Source organism: Heterocephalus glaber, unplaced genomic scaffold (genome assembly GCF_053883595.1).
Source record: "Heterocephalus glaber isolate CG9 unplaced genomic scaffold, H.glaber_assembly_v1.0 deba00001543, whole genome shotgun sequence".
Lineage (NCBI taxonomy): Eukaryota > Metazoa > Chordata > Mammalia > Rodentia > Bathyergidae > Heterocephalus > Heterocephalus glaber.
Window position 1 is genome coordinate 7,338,500 of NW_028258336.1, and position 14,364 is coordinate 7,352,863.

General features: G+C 40.2%; 1 long non-coding RNA gene across 5 annotated transcripts in view; it reads left to right on the forward strand.

Moving 5' to 3' along the window:
* The window catches only part of LOC110345479 (uncharacterized), a 442,224-nt gene that overhangs the window by 101,770 nt on the left and 326,090 nt on the right, over positions 1–14,364 (forward strand). Inside the window, exon 1 of one of the 5 annotated variants that reach the window (XR_015442356.1) lies at positions 5,717–10,797. The exons of the other annotated variants lie outside the window; for them this stretch is intronic. This is a non-coding gene — a long non-coding RNA (uncharacterized LOC110345479). Of the gene's footprint in view, positions 1–5,716; positions 10,798–14,364 lie in introns of those variants that run through there. 5 annotated transcript variants of the gene reach the window in all.

The following is a 14,364-nucleotide window of genomic DNA, read 5'->3' on the forward strand; positions in this document are numbered from 1 at the left end:
AACTCTACTGTGGCATAAATTTTCTCTCAAACTAATATATTGGTGATAATAAACATTAAGCATTTAACTAACAACAATTTTGCTTCTTAGAATTAGAAAAGCTTTTTGTAGTATTTCAGAAGGCTCAGATTTCTTTAAAACATCTGTCTGGGGAAATTTGAGCTAATTTCTCTTTTATTTCCCTCTCATAAAAATTCCCATTAGCAAGCCAGTGCATTCAAAGCCATTCCATTGATCTCATAACTGTGTTTTATAAAAAGATCCTTGAGCTTTTCCTCTCAGCCCTACAGGCCGAATGTGCTGCAGTGAGGTGTCTCAATGGCACACAGGAAGGAAGGGGACTGGGAAATTAGGGTCAGCCCTGCCTGGAGAGGGACCTCTTGTCTCAATCTCTAGTAGCACAGCAGGCATAGAGCAAAGAGGCTTGGATTCATCCTTTTCATTCTGACCCTGTTTCCAGGCACACATAAAAAGTGAGGACTGCTGGGAACTACAATGGAAGTTAAAGAGTGACCAGAAAATGCTTGTTTCATGACAAAAAAGAAAACTATCACTCTTTTCCAAAACCCAAACAACTCCTGCAAGGCAAATTACTCACCCAAAATTAAACCCCATCCCATCTTCCTATTTCCTCTGGCACCTTCTAGTTGTATCAATTCAGTGCCATGCAGAGGATGTAAATGTTCAGTCACATTTTGGGCAGCAGATCAATCCCGTTTTCCTGCTGCAACAATGCTGAGATCTTTTTCTGTGGCTCTCTTCCTCCTCCTCCTCCTTCTCCTCCTCCTTCTTTGTCTCCCTCTCCTCCTCCTCCCCCTTGCCCGCCCCCTCCCTCCCCCTTCCCTCCTCCTCTTTCTCCTCTGACTCCTTCTTTCTTCCCCTTCCCTTCCCCCCCCCCCCCTCTTCTTCTCCTCCTCCAGCTCCCCCCCCCCCCCCCCCGCCTCTTCTTCTTCTTCGCAGTGCTGGGAATTGAGGCCAGGTCCTCACACAAGCTAGGCAAGCAGTCTACCACTGAAATATATCCCAAACCCTCCGTGGATATTCCATCAAAGCATAGACGGCTTTAGCATCCTTTCTTTTCTCATCATTTCCCCTATTAGTTCATCTATTCTCTTCTTATCCTGGAGAGAAATTTGACTTTTAAAATGACCACAACATGCCAAGGAATAATGCTAACTGTACTGGTATTGTTACATTTAATCCCCATATGATTAAAAGGTTCTCAGTTTCACTTTCCTATTAAGAAAACTAAGGCTCAGCAAGGTTCATTAGCTTGCCCCAGATTGCATACCTAGTAAGTGGCAAGGCTAAGATTATAATTCAAGCTTATCTCACATAAAGCTCATGCTCCTAGCCACTGTGCACATGATCTTCCTATTTGGACATTTTCCTTGTCTAGTTACCTTTGTGTTCTATTATGACACCTCTGGCTTTTGAAGTGTCTCTCCTGTGACAATTTATGCTTGAGACCTAGCCTAATATTAACCCCTGCACTCCAATTTAACACACAGTTAATTTTATCAGATGCCTCTTTGTCAAGAAAGTCCATTTTGAAACCAGAGTTCTCCAGGGAAACTAAAGCCTCCTTAGAAACAATGTTCTGATCTGGATTGCTATGGGAGAAATGTAAAAAGTCCTGGTCCCTTCTATTGCTATTCTTGGATGAGTTCTAGCCCCTAGCTGGTTCAGAAATTCTTCATCCTCAATTAGAGTCTGAGGGAGTGGCAGCCCAGCCCCATTCTGCTCATAGCAGCCTCCCTCTTGGCACTGCCACCTCCTAGGCCAGCACCAAGAGTGGACAGCTGCAGGCCCACTCTGCACAGGGACATGCATACCCCCAGACAGAACATGCTCTCATCCTCTGTGGCAAGCCCAATGGCTGCTTTCCTGCTTTAGTCACATTCTTTAGCTAGACCATTTGGGTGTGACTTAAGATATCCTGTGCCCTGATATTGGGAGTGGTTTCGAAAAATGACCTCAACTATTAGATTCCAAAGACCCAAGCTTTCATGCTCATTTATAGTTTTGTGTAGCAAACGTATCTTTCTCAGAGTCTGTTTCCCCCCTCTTCTCTGTGCAATCACTGTGTGCCTGTTGGTATTCAAAGTGGCTTAAATTTCAAGTATCATTCATTGAGGATACTGATCTCTAAATCCATAGATGCTTCTGTCTACATAATGAGATAGGGAGTAGAAAGGAGGCAAGAGATGTCAAATTCATAGCTTGTGTTTCTTCATTTCCTTCCATCAGATTCTGTTTTCTATTCTGAGTTTCTTTCCAGACATTGGCTTCTCTTTGTTTTCCAGTTGGCAGTAGTATTACAGCAAACCTCTATATGCTTCTTGGCTGAGAGTCTTTTCAACGCACAATCAATGATAACCGGACCTAGCATTGAGTTGTAGGGAATTGTGACCATAGAATGTGGACATAAATGTGTACTGTCATCACATGGAGGGCATGTCATTCTCACTTGTGGATAGGTGGGAAAGCTATGACATGAGCTTCTTTCCTCAACATAGATCCTCCAGAATTATGCCAGGTGGCCATAACTCCCATTAATCAGTTTTCCCTATGCTGGCATTCAAAAAAAATGTTAATAAACACACTGTGCAGTGTTCAATGCCCAAGTAAATTTAGGAAAAGTTGGAGTTTAAATGAAGCTGAGCCCTTTCTTAGCAGCTGGATGCCTAGAGTCTTTAATGTGTGAATGTGTGCTATAACTGCTCACAAAGGGGTCTGTCATGTGCACCATTTCCTAGTTATTTGACCACAGAACTTTTTCTGGTCGTAATATCTATTAATACTTCCTAGTACAGAGTTCCAACAATCATAGTGCAAGAACAGTGAAAATCTTTGTCAAAAGCTTTGAAAGTTCAGGAATACATGTATTATCCAAGAAGGAATGCAATTGACTACCATTATTCAAGAATAAATTGGCTGAAGTTAGCTGGCTAATCTTACTTGCCAGCTTCCTCAGCCTTCAGTTTAAATCCCAGTTCTGTCATCACTGTGTGATTAGAGCCAATTTTTACCCCACTGGTCCTCTTTCTGCCCCTGTACCTTATAAATCCTTATAAAGTTAAGTGCTACCTTCCCACTGCCCAGTTTCCAGCAAAGCAATGTGAAAAGCTCTGTCTACTTCAGACATTCTCTGGTTTAAAGGGAGGAAAGATTTTCCTCTGCAACCTAGTTGACCTTAATCCTGACCCAAATCTTCTCATAGCTTTTTCACATCTGAAAAGTGTGACCTTAATCAAAGATAATTGCTAAGTATTGGGCACAGCAAAAACATAGTGGCAGAGAACAAAAAGAAAAAGTGTTGGAGAAGGTTATGTATTAAAATTCCCTGGATAATTTGTCTATCATCTATCTATCTATCTTTGAGACAGGGTCTTGCTTTGTAGTTCAGGCTGGTCTTGAATTCACTATGTAGACTAGGCTGGCCTTGAACTTGCAGCAATCCTCCTGCCTCAGCTTCCTGAGAGCTGAGATTAAAGGCATGCATCTCCACACCTGGCTCTCTGGACAATTTTAAAGAGGTAGTAGTTGTGTGAAGGGAGAATCTTTGTCTTATGGATTTTGTAGAGATCTATTCAGACAGATTTTTGTAGAAATCTATTTCAGCCACAAAAATCTACTCGGTGAAGGTGGGAAGTCTTGACCAACTTCAAAGGCACCAAGACAGGTAATCAAGGTGTTACTTTTCTCTGTGATACAGAGCACACTTAGGTGTCATGCTTTATGTTTATTTAGCTCTTTAGAGTTTAAAAAGGACTCTCATATATCTGATCCAAACTGGTCTTGAAAAAATAGTTTATCCCCTACAGCAGTTTTTGGTTTATAGAAAAATTTCTCAGAAAGTACACAGGATTTCCATCTACCCATCTCTTTCCTTTCCATCTCATCTCTCCTATTAATATCTCCCATAAGTGTGTTATATTCACTAAAATTGATGAACCAATATCAATGCATTGTTATTAGATAAAATCACTTGTCTACAATTTGGATTTAGTCAGTGTTGTACAGTTCTATGGGCACTTAATCAAAGTCCGTAGATAAATGTCCATAGAACTATAAGAAAAAGTACCCATACAGTAGCATACCGATTAGTTACACTGCCTTAAAAATACTCTGTGCTCCATATATTCATCCCTGAGTCCCTAGCAACAACTGATCTTTTTTTTGTCTCTATAATTTTCCTTTTCCAGAATGTCATATCATGGGCAGAACTGATTTTAATCTTCATGATAACCCTGTAGCTAGGCACATTTTATTACCCTTATGATAGAGGAGATAAATTCAGTGAGCTGAAGTGATGTGTCTGGTCCCACAGACTGAAGGTGCCTAAGCCAGGACTAGAACCAGCTAACAGCATGAACACCTGGCAATCTCAGGAGGGAGCTAATTGCTGAGGATGTATACTATTAGCTCACAGCAGCCCTGTCAGCCAGGCACTTTAATTTCTAATGGTAGCAAGAAGGAGGAGGACTGCCCATCTTCAAAGGAAATTAATGCATGACATTGTCTAGATGAGGCTCCAGGATGACTTCAGAGATGATGGGTTAAGTGCCCCATAATTAAGGAGGAAGGCCAGCCCCTGCCAGTCTGACTCAGAGGGCTTACTGAGTCATCCTGTTTGTCCTCTGTGCTATTTATGGGCTTCCCAGTTGCTGATATTTGTTAGTTAAATGCTCACACAACCAGTATTGCCTAAAGCAATGTCGTTCATGGGGACTTGAGAATAAATAGGGTGACAGGTGTTGTGGGAGAGTCATTTTAAAGAATTTTTAGTAGCTGACTTTTAAAAATTTCTCTGTGCTTAAAATGTAAGTATGGTATTCTGAAAGAAAATAAAAGCCTAGACCCTTTTAGTAGAGAGCTGCAGAATGTTATGTCTTCCTAAGAGTGCTGGCTGTAGCAGAGGCACAGGTCAGCAATGTTGACATTTTTTGTTTTTTTGTTTTTGGTACCGGGGATCGAACTCTGGTCCTTCTGCTTGTGCTTGCGAGGCAGGCGGCGGAACCAGTGAGCTAAATCCCTGGCCAGACGTTGTTGAAAACAGTTCAGGAAATGAGGGAAAAAAGTGTAGACAATGAAAGGAAAAGGCTGAAATGTCATTTGAACAACTTAGGTTCTGATAATCATTAGGTAACAAGACCACATTCATAAACCTGTTACTCTGCATAAAGGAGTAGAAATGTTACCCAAAGGGAGTGATTGAAGAAAGATTAATGAAGGGCTATTTACAAAGTTATGGATAGGGTTAGAGGAAATATCCCAGGGGTAGCAACTGCAGCATGCAAGCCTACAGGGGCAAGGGAAAGGGGAAGCTACTAAAACCTAGAGAGGACTAGTTTAGCAGAAAGCTGTCTGACTCAACTGGGTCCCTAGACAGAGGACAGCAGCTATTGCCAGTCCTACTGATGCTACTCATTGCCCAAACCCCAAAGAAGATAGAGAGCAGGGGAAACCATATGGTGCCATCCATGAAGGTCAATGTTCTGGGCCACTGGGTCAGCAGGACAGACAAGGGTGGAGCATGGATCAGGAGGGTCACATGCTAAGCATTGTCAACTATAGGGAAGAGGAGCCTATTAGTGCTCCAGGGGTAGACAGGGCCAGGAATTTTTGTTGAAATCCACTTTCTTAAATTTATATTAATATTAAAATTATTATTAAATAAATAATTAAAAATTAAGATGGAATATATTGGGTATACACCTGAAAACTCTGAAGTGCCTTTCTACAAGAGTGCATCTTTAGCTGGACATAGTGACACATGTCTGTAATCCCAGTGCTCTGGGAAGCTGAGGAAGGAGGATTACAAATTCAATCCCAACCTGGGCAACTTAGCAATTTAGTGAGAACTTGTCTCAAATAAAAATAAAAAGGGTTGGGACTGTAGCTCAGTGTGAAGGCCTTGGATTCAATCCCTATTCTAGAAAAAAAAGTGTCTCTTCCCAGAGGCCTATTGGAACTCATTCCTAAGAAGCAAGACAAGGGTAGACTGAAAGTTGAGTGTATAGTCTTTTGTAATTTAATGACATAGATCCATTCTTAGGTGATTTCATCATTGTGTAAATATCATAGGGCGTACAAACTAAGATGGCTGCAATATCATTAGGTGATAGATAAAATCTTATGGGGCCACTGCTGTACATTTGGTCCATCTTTGGCTAAAACATTTGTAGGCAGTGCATGACTGTGAAACTGATAAAAATATCCTGGCTAAACCCTCCTGTTTCATTTGCTTTTAGCTATCCACTGTTAGCTTTAAATCACTAATTTTGGAGGTCACAGAGCTGAGCAATACATTCTTAGCCTCCCACTAGCTTTGCTATAGCTAATACCCCTGATATGTAAGACATGATGATAGCAGTTGCCAAGGTTACTTCTAGGGACTTGAAGGTCACTTTTGTTGAATCCACTATCTCTTCACAAATGTGCATGGGTGAACTTTAGACGTCAGAGAGCCCAAAGCTCCACCTCAGATCATGCTAATGTTGCTGCTTTCCGAGCATGTGCATCCTATGGAGTGCCATGAAGATTATGTTTGTGCACACTGCTGATAACTTCACCTCCAATCACCTTTCCCCGTATCTTAAATTACCTTGCTTCTTTATCTCATAAATATTTCTCGACCTTATCCTCAGGGAGGTGTTTTTGAGACTTACTTTCCCATCTCTGTGTGGCTGCCTCTTGAAAAAACTCTTTCCTTGTGCAAAATTCATCATTTTAGTGATTGGCACAATACATGGTGGTGTAAAACTGGCCAGGTTCCATACACAATTCTAAATGGAAACTTTGTTGAAATGCCATAGAATAATTGAAAGAGAAGGTTTCTATTTGTACATAGATTTAATATTTTCTGTTTGATCCTAGATTTAGCTTAAGTTTATTCATTAATTCATTCAATAGACAAAAGCTGGGCCCCTGCTTTGTGATGATGAGAAGGTCTACAGCAATCTTTCTCTGGTATCCCAAGGCCCTGCCTCCCCCAGCCCTCAGGGCAGGACAGATGACCCATGGTGAGGAAAGGACTCTTTGAGGAGCTGACATATGAACAGACATCTAAAAGCAGTGAGAAGGGGGCAGACCCAAAATTTTGAGGGACAGTTTTGAAACAGCTTGCTTAAAGGCCCTGGGGTTTGTTTGAAGAACAGCAAAAAAACCAGCCAAGGGCTCTAAGAAAGCTGACTGAAGCCTATTCTCACAGGGCCACATGAGCTGCTGCATGAAATTTGGATTTTATTTTGAGGCTTATTGGTGATAATTCAAAGGTTCTGAGCAAGAGCCTAAGAAGCAGAATTTATCTTTAAAAAAAATCCACTCTGGCTGCTGTTGGAGAATTGACTACAGGGCAATGGAATCCAGGATATAGGTTGAGAGGATGCTGTAGTGGTTGAGAGCTTGCAGTGGTCATAGAAGTTTTGAAGAGTGGCTAGGTGTGGATATACTTTATGTGGCCACTTTGCACTCTCCTTTTTAATCAAGGATTATTTATTTTTCAACAGCTTCTTTGTGGAGGGACTTCAGGGAACTTAGAGCAGTTAAAAAAGTTTAATCGCTGTTGTCTAACTTAGCTTGTCTCAAATTTGCTTAGGAGAATTGTTAAAAAGGCAGATTCCCTCTTTCTTACTCAGAAGATTCAGAGATCCCATGGCGTAGGAATCTGTATTTTGGAACTCAGGCCAAGAATGAACATTTAAATATTTAGCCACACTCTCTAGGGTGGCTATTTGAAATTGCAGGTGTGAAAAATGTAAAATACAGTTAAGTATTATACTTTAAATTCTTCATATGTGCTTGTTATATGCAAGGTAACGATCTTTCTCATCTATAATACAGTGGGTTAAGTAGAACTAGTTTTAAGAGAATAACCAAATGGGGTGGAAACTCCTCCTTCAGTGATTATTTGGAGAAAACTCTCAGAAGTATTAAGATAAAAAATAATTGAAACTCAAGTACAGTAACGGTTAATTGGCTATTACAATGTTAGAGAGCAATAATAGCCTTGAACTTACAGCCTGGCTTATTATTAGCCTGCTATGAAATTAGAGCAATTGCAGCCTTGCAGGTAGAACTGAAAGACTATGGCCTTTTCCAAATTGGAGAAAGCAGACACTGACTTAGGCACAGAGCTCTCTTCATCTGTGGCAGAACATTGGCATAGTCTCCAGGGGTATGAACTTCTCTTAACCATTGCTCTGAAACTAGAGGAAGTTCTCATCTGATTTTTAAAAATTATATTTATTTATTTGTGATTCTGGGCATTTATGTGGCACCATACCCAGCTTTGTTAGAATTTTATTAGTTTTTCATTTGGAGTTGGAAATGTTTAGTTTGCTCAACAACTTTGCTAGACACCTTCATGACCTTACCCCCTTGACTCTCCAGAGAAGGGAATAGAGGACAGCCCAGTGTTTGAGAGTGTTGGCCACGGGAAAAGAAGATAATCCAAGGGGAGTCTACAAGGAAGCACATTTCCACAACCAGCTTTGCTGGAACAACCTTCCAGCTTCTCAGGTGGCTGGCTGGCTGGTCTCTCCATGTTGCTCTAAGTAGCTCCTTGAGCATCGATCCTACCATTAGCCTCCATGTTTTTCTCATTCGCAGGGCTCATATCTGAACTGGAAGATCCTTTAGGCCACTGTAATGTGCATAGAATGGCAGCCCTTGTGATACATAAAAGGGCATCTATGAACTGGAGCTGGAATTTAGAGCCATTTACAGGTGGCTCAGTAGTACCCATTGGCCAACATACTTTCTGTGTCCATCCAGCCTCTCAGCATCTGCTTGTCCGTCCTCCTCCCATCCTTACTAACACCTTCACCCCTGCACACACATTCAATTCCTGTTTTCTTTCTGCAAATCCCATTTCCATCTTGGAAGAGTAGCAAAATACAAAAATTAAGAAAATATGTCTTTGAAAAAAATTGATTATTTAAAAATAAACCCAAATGAAACCTCAACTGTCCGATCTTCACCAACAAAATTATGCAGTGTTTCTTTGTGTTACCTCATCTTGATTTGTTTTTGTGGGTTAAGCTTGTGATGGGAAAAAAAAGGCTTGTTACAGTCCAAAGGAGAGAGATCTGGGAGGAAATAGAAAACAAAAGGAAAGGAGAGCTGGGAGATCATATCTCAGTAAGGAAACACAAACTACAACTCTGGACATGCCCACATGTAGTTTTCCACTTAGACCTAGCAGCAAGTGGTGCATTTACTTCTTTTTTCCTCAAGACTTGCTGGTCTTTGGGTGAAAGTGTCCTGAAGTAGACATTAGCCTGCCCTCTAGTGGTGCCTGAGGACGTGTGCTGGTATTCTAGGGCCCAGTTGTAGCTTTGATTGTGCAAGGAAAGACACTTGGAAACTCACTCTTGCCACTTTCCAATAAATACAGCAGGTGGAGACACACACTGAAAAACTGGAACACGAGCTGCCCAGCTTTCATGTGGCTCTTAGATCATTAGGTATCTGGAGTTATCAAAAATAGGCTTGACCATTAAGTTATTTGTTATGCTTCATATTTTCTGCTTGTTTTTAATTCTTAAAGAATGTTAAGTTAGGAAGATCTGAAGCAATACAGTTCTAAATCCATTGACCTTCCACACCATTTATTCACATTAAATACCCTTGATGTGCAAAGATTTACAGTGTAGTGAAGGGTACAAAGATTAGTAAGACACAAATCCTGTCCTTTGAACGTACCCTCAGATTGGGAGAGATATTTGGACATAATTACAATACATGGCAGTAGTGTAAATAAAGATGGAGTTTAAATATATGTGTTTATACACAAGGCAACCATGCTAGTGTGTCCACATCCTGTCTGATATTTATTGCAACAATATCTTTACATAGGAAGAAAGGGAAGCACAGACAAATAATGTTCAGTTTAGATAGCAAAGAAATGGCAAAACTGGAATTTGAATTCAGCTTTTCTGATTTCTCCTTGATTTAACTTTGACAAATCTTTATTGAGAACTTACCAGCCATGCTATGTGCTGTAGGTGCCCAGAAAAAGGTGCTGTTACTGGCCTTAGGGCTACTGTCTGGCAGGAAACTGGGCTATGGAGAAATAATTATACTATGTTATGATGGATGGAATCGTGTAAGCATATGCAAATTGCTTTTGTAGCAAAGTAGCATAGGCTGTTCTCTGTCATAAATTGCCAAACTTTGTGTCACATGACCCTGAGAATTGACCATGGTTCAACTGATCAGGAATTTGTAACTTCGCGAAGGCAATTATCTCTAGCTTTACCAATGGGATTTCCAGAGGCCTAATGCAAGAATTCCTCCCTGTGGGGGAGGTGACTCACTGATCCAACCAAGGATGTCTTACAAGCCTTTACCAGTGTGAGAAGCTCAAAAAGCTATGGGACCAGAGTAGAATTAGAAAAAAAGAAAAGAGGAGGTTGCTGCTGAAATGGAGAGGCAGAAACAGAGAGAAAGAGAGTAGTTGATTGTAAACATGACACTGTCATAGGATTAAGGGGCCAATGGTCCTTCTTCTCTGGGGAAGCTACGGTTACTTCCTGGTGACGCTCCAGGGTGCCATGCAGCAGGCTGGGTAACTGCACAGAGTGATGCCTTACTTCCTCATTGCCTCACTAGCTGTCACAATTGCTCACATCACCTGATATCTTCTGAGCCTGACTCTGATCCTTGCCACAGAAAGAGTCTAACTGAAGCGGTTGGAGAGGAGGGAGTGAAGAGGTGTGGCTGGAAGGAATGGATCAGCAAAAGCTTCACCAGGATTTGGTGAGACCCAAGCGGAGTTCTGAAGTATAGGTGGGTGTTCTGCCAGGAAGCCAAAGTGCAGAAGGTGTTCTACTAGTTCTGTTTACTCCAGTACTGAGGATGACTGGTGGTGCAACTTTAATTTCCACGTTCTTTTTTCAAAGAGATGACACCAGAAATTTTCTCTTCAGGAACTCTGGTTTTGAGAAAAGGGAATGGGTAAGAGGAAAACCTCCCTTTTGTGGAGGTTTCGAGTCCTGAACTGTGGTGGCTCTGATCACAGAGTGTGGCTTTAAATATTGGCATGTTTTTCTCAACTAGGTTATTTATACTGAGTAACCATGGGAAGTATAAAACTGGATGATAGATTTATAAATTAAATCTTATTATCATAAGCAATTTGGGGAAGTTTTAAATTTTTACAATCCATTGAAGGTTTTTCCACATATGAATCAGTTTAAGCCTTCTTTGTCTCTGCTGGCTAATTTTTTCTTCTTTTTTTGCATTCATTTGTATAACAGCCAGGTAACCCTATGATCCTGGCCTAGAATCACACTCAAGGAAATGTGAACTTTTCCTTCCATGGTAGTTAAGATGTTATTTCCACATGAAAATAAACCTTGGTATAATATGAAATGGCGAGCAAAATTTGTATATAGTTTAGAGACAGAGCACAGGTTTCAGAGAAATTTCTGTTCTGAGCTATGGTCTCCAGACCAGCTTGATTTACTTTTATCTACCCTAAAAGGAATTCCAGGGAAAAGTTGGAGAAGAATCCTGGTAAGCTCTTGCCTCAACTTGCTTGAATTGTCCAAATTCTCCCCAATGCAAATTCACGTAGAGCTACGTGTTACTTAATGGTGGAGACACACTCTGAGAGATGTGTTGTGTGGATGTGAGAGAGGGTAATTTACCAAACATAAACGATGTAGGAAAAACAATGTGGGCTCTTGATGTGACCTTGATGTAGGAGGTTGATGCTGGCCCAATATGGCATGTTTTATAGTAAACTTTCTGTTCTAAGTAGAAGTAATATACTATCATGTCTATAAGTATAGTATAGTACATGTATAAACTGGCACCACAACTCTTTATTATCATCAAGTATTATATACTGGACATAGTTGTATATGGTATACTTTTATACAACTGGCAATACAATAGGTATGTTTGCACCAGTGTAACCACAAACTCGTGAGTAATGCATTGTCCTATAATGTCATAACAGCTACCGGGCCACTGGGGGGTAGGAAGTTTTCAGCTTTATTATACTTGATATTAGCCAAAAGGCCAAGAAGCAATCAGCTTTATTAAAATATTATGGAATCAATATTGTACAGATGATCCATTCTTGGATGAAATGTTGTGGTCAAGACAGTTTAATTTTTAAAATTAATTTTATTGGTATACTTTTGATATACATAATGATCACATTCATCATAGTAGTTGTACTGTACATAGTTGTACCTGTACATAGTAGTTTAATTTTTTAAAAATATTTTTAATTGTAGGTAAGAGCATACAACACAAAATTCATTTTAATAATTTTTAAGTGTGCAGATCATGCTCACATTTTACAGCAGATCTCCAGAAATTTTTCATTTTGCAAAACTGCAACTCATTGCCCATTTACAAACTCCCCATTTCCCCTTACCACCACTCCCTGGTAACAGCTATTCTACTTTCTGTTTCTATGAATTTGATTACTTTAGTTACTCCACATGAATGGAATCATTTAGCATTTGTCTTTTCCTAACTAGCTACTTCCTTCAGCATAGTGACATCAAGATTCAACCATGTTGTAACGTATGTCAGGATTTCCTTACTTTTTAAAACTGAACAATATCCCATTGTATGTACATACCATATTTTGTTTATCCATTCATCTGCTGATGGACATTTGGTTGCTTCCACTTCTTGGCTGTTGTGAATAGTGCTGCTATGAACATAGGCATGCAAATCTCTTTGATATACTACTTTTGATTTTTTGATACATATCCAGAAGTGGGGTTTCTAGATCATATGACAATTCTACCTTTAATTTGTTGAGGAATTGCCACACTGTTTTCTATAGGGTCTTCACCATTTTATGTTCAGTACACAAAGATTTCATTTTCTTGACATCCTTGTTAACTCTTTCTTCTGGATAGTGCTCATCCTAATGGGTGTGTAGACTGATTTTAAAGTGCCAATTTCCCTTGAAATTTCAGGCCTTCTGGTAAACTTTGATTTTAGCAACTAGCTGAGATCATTCACTAAGTACATCTAATTTTGATGCAGGCAAGTTGATAGGGTCCTGGATGGAGTTTCTAGATTTCCTCAAACATGATAAAGGGTTAAAAATGGAAGTCCTTGAAGTGAGCGCTGCTTGAGAAATCCTACACAGGATATTTCCTTCTTAGAGTTGTTCTGACCCTGAAGATATTATTGAATGATACTGAATAAATAAAGCAAACATTTCATTACAATTATTCCAACATTGCTGAGAATATCATCAAGAAATTATTTTCTGGAAATAATTCTTTTGCGTTAACTATTTGATTTTATTTCGTACTGTGCAGTTAAACAATTTTCAGTACTTTTAATTTTACTGAAATAATTTAGATTATTCACTTCTCACATTATATGCCTACAGTATATTGAATTTCCCCAATTTTAGCTCTTGCTACCTTGTTGTCTTTTGTGAGCATTTTCTAACAAGTCTAATTTTCTTGGGTCAGTTTTTGCAGATAATTTTTGCAAAGAAAGTTTGAATCTGTAGTCAATTTAGATGGCTCTTTAGTCAATAAAAAATTCAGTGTACATTTTTCCCCTTTTTGTGTTATTTCTACAAAGTGCTATTTTGAAAGGGTCCATATTTGTAGATTTTGAGAAATCACACACCCATGATTAAATTACACCCAAAAGCCCCACCTAGGAGTACACAAGGCTTTGGCGGGGAGGCATCTAGATAAAAGCCATAACAGTTCCTCTTACTCCTATCTCCTCATTCTGGTTCAGGCATGGAGGGAGAATCTTTGAGTTATGTGTTTTGGGGTAGAACATCCTGGGGATTTGGAGGGCAGAATGGAATCTACCTAGAATAGATAGGAAGGGGGCATAGGATGGACCAAACTTCTTAGGGACTCTTGAGTCAGGATCCTAACAGGAAACTGATGGGCCATGCACTAAGTTGGGGAAGGCTTAATAAAGCAACTCTTTACAGAGGTGCATGTGATGTGTCAGGATTCCTTAAGAGACAGTGAGTACAGCTGGGTTCAGTTACTGGTGCTGGGCTGGAGAACATGTGGAGAGGCCTCAGTTACTGGAATCTAGGCTGAGGGAATCCTGTTGAGGTGACTGCAAGACAGTTCTGCAGGAAAAAGCAGAGGCCTCCTTCTCCTCCTTCCCTCTTATCTCCTGGCAGAGATTCCTTATTGACAGCAACCAACAGGAGGTCAAAGAGCATGAAATCCGCTGATGAAACCCATCCAGCTCAATGTCCCCAGGCAGAGAGTAGGGTGAAAAAGTTGGAAAAGGACCTCATGGGTGACCAATCAAATAAAACAGGTCCAGACTGCTGCCTAACCTGTTCATGTCTGTCCCCATAAAGTCAGGTTATAAGGTGCATCCAGAGAA